The following is a 2500-nucleotide window of genomic DNA, read 5'->3' as shown; positions in this document are numbered from 1 at the left end:
ACAGAAAAGCCCCAGGTATCTGAACAAACCCCCAGAGCCGTAGCGCCGCGCGTGTGCGTGCGAGGAGGCGGGTCAGACAACCTCCGCCGCGATACACCTCCATCAACAGTCTGGCCCGACGCCAATTACTTGTGGATCGCCAGACTCTAATATGATTTATCGTCATCGGGTCCCTGCGTTCTTCCGAGGTGGTGGCAAGAAATGATGTTAGAGAACTATCCCTTTCGAGGTCTTTGAGCATTTTTTTTCCTTCTCTCTATAATATATATACTTATTGATATTCGAAGATCTAATTGTCACACTTTCTAGATTAATAACATCACCGACTTTGCAACACTTGTGTTAGGATTAGACATACAATGTCAATATAACAATTACATTGCAATACCAAATTCATCACGTTTACGAAACTAATGTATCCATTACAAAATACTAATCTTATTGATAATCATAACACAGAAGAAGAAAAAAAAGTCAGTAACAAACGAATTATTAATAAATTCATATCTAAAAATAAGGATACATTTCCTAATAGTAATGGATCAGAAAGGAAAGTAATACCAAGTTATCAAAGACTATTTAACTGATATAAAAAAAAAAAAATATATATATATATATATGTATATATATATATATATATATATATATATATATATATATATATATATATATATATATATATATAACACAAACACATGCTTGGGATGGAGGCGTTCAGGTGGGCAGTGAATGATTCCAGTGACCATTTTACGTGAAGAAGGGAAGCCGGATACCAAGGATGTAGGGGGGGGGGGGGTGTCCTCGGGAGTTTCTTGAGAAGTTAAATCCTCCCTGAAGGCACTTCCCACGCACTCCAAATCTGCAGGTATCAGTGGACGTGAAGATATTTTCAAAATATGTCTTTTTTTTCTTTTTCATCCGATATTTTTTTCTTTTCTTTTTCTTTTTCTTTTTTGGTTCTGTTCTATCTCGCCTTTTTCCGTGAGGGGAGAGGGGTTATTCATTCATTCTCTCTCTCTCTCTCTCTCTCTTTATCTCTCTCTCTCTATCTCTTTATCTCTCTCTCTCTCTCTCTTTATCTCCCTCTCTCTTTCTTTATCTCTCTCTCTTTCTTTATCTCTCTCTCTTTCTTTATCTCTCTCTCTCTTTATCTCTCTCTCTGTATCTCTTTCTCTCTTTATCTCTTTCTCTCTTTATCTCTTTCTCTCTTTATCTCTTTCTCTCTTTATCTCTCTCTCTCTCTTTATCTCTCTCTCTCTTTATCTCTCTCTCTCTTTAACTCTCGCTCTCTTTATCTCTCTCTCTCTTTATCTCTCTCTTTATCTTTCTCTCTCTTTATCTCTCTCTCCTTATCTCTCTCTCTTTATCTCTCTCTCTTTATCTCTCTCTCTCTCTATATATATATATATACATATATCTCTACATCTATCTATCTATCTATCTATCTATCTATCTATATATCTATTTATTTATTTACCTCCCTTCCTTTACCTCTACCTCTATTTCCTGTTCTTCCGCAGCCTCTCCATTTCCCTCAACATTTTCTCCTCTTCCTTTCCTTTCACCATTCCAATTCCCTCTTCTTTTCCCACCCGATCTTCTTGTTCTTCTCCCCCTTCGCCTCCTCTCCTGCTGCCGAGTTCGCCGTCACCAGACTGTCATTCGGGGGCCTCGCCCGAGAGAGCTCATCGCTGGCCGCCCGAGTTCTTCTGCGGGTAATGGCCCCCCTTCCCCCTATCTTCCCCCCACCCCTCCTCTTCTCCCCTTCCCTTCCCCTCCGCTCCCGGGCCCCCGTGACGTGTGACGGAGTGGTGGAACATCCCTGCCTGGACCAAAGAGGGGAACGAGGATGACGAAAAGACAGGAGGAGGGGAGAAAGGAGGAGAAGGGCAGGGGCGGCCAGTCAGGGATGGACAGCTCAAAGCGCTTTTTAGCCACCTAGCGCCGCGGTGATAGCCTGGCCGGCTCGGCATGAAATATATACCGATATATGTGGCCGCTGCAGAGGCTGCCGTCTACGTCTCCTTTGTGTGGGTTCAGGGGAAGGGGAGGGGGAGGGGGAAAGGGGGCGAATGGGAAAGGGGGTAGGGGGTAAGGGGGAAAGGAGGTAGGGTGAAGGAGAGAGGGGGAACGGGGGTAGAGGGTAGGGGGAGAGGGAGAAAGGGGTTATGGGGAGGAGCTGGTAGAGTTTTGCCCGTTTACGTAACACACGCGAGCTCATCCCCCGTGACGCGATGTGCCGGCCTTGCTTCAGGGGGCCAGGGTGAAAGGGAAGGCTGAGGGTGAGGGGAAAGAGGGCCATGAGAGAGGGCCAGGGTGAAATAGTAGCATAGTGTTCGAGAAATAGGGAAGAAAGACGGGGGTGGGGGGGGTAAATGAATAACAAATAACACCAGTAGGTAAGTTAATATATTTTGCTCCGAGAAAACGCGAATAAATTTATTTACCCCAAACAGAAAAAAATGACTCGACTTCATGACTCACTACTTTCCGGACTACT

Source organism: Penaeus chinensis, chromosome 11, assembly GCF_019202785.1.
Source record: "Penaeus chinensis breed Huanghai No. 1 chromosome 11, ASM1920278v2, whole genome shotgun sequence".
NCBI lineage: Eukaryota > Metazoa > Arthropoda > Malacostraca > Decapoda > Penaeidae > Penaeus > Penaeus chinensis.
Note: the sequence above shows the minus strand (reverse complement) of the source record.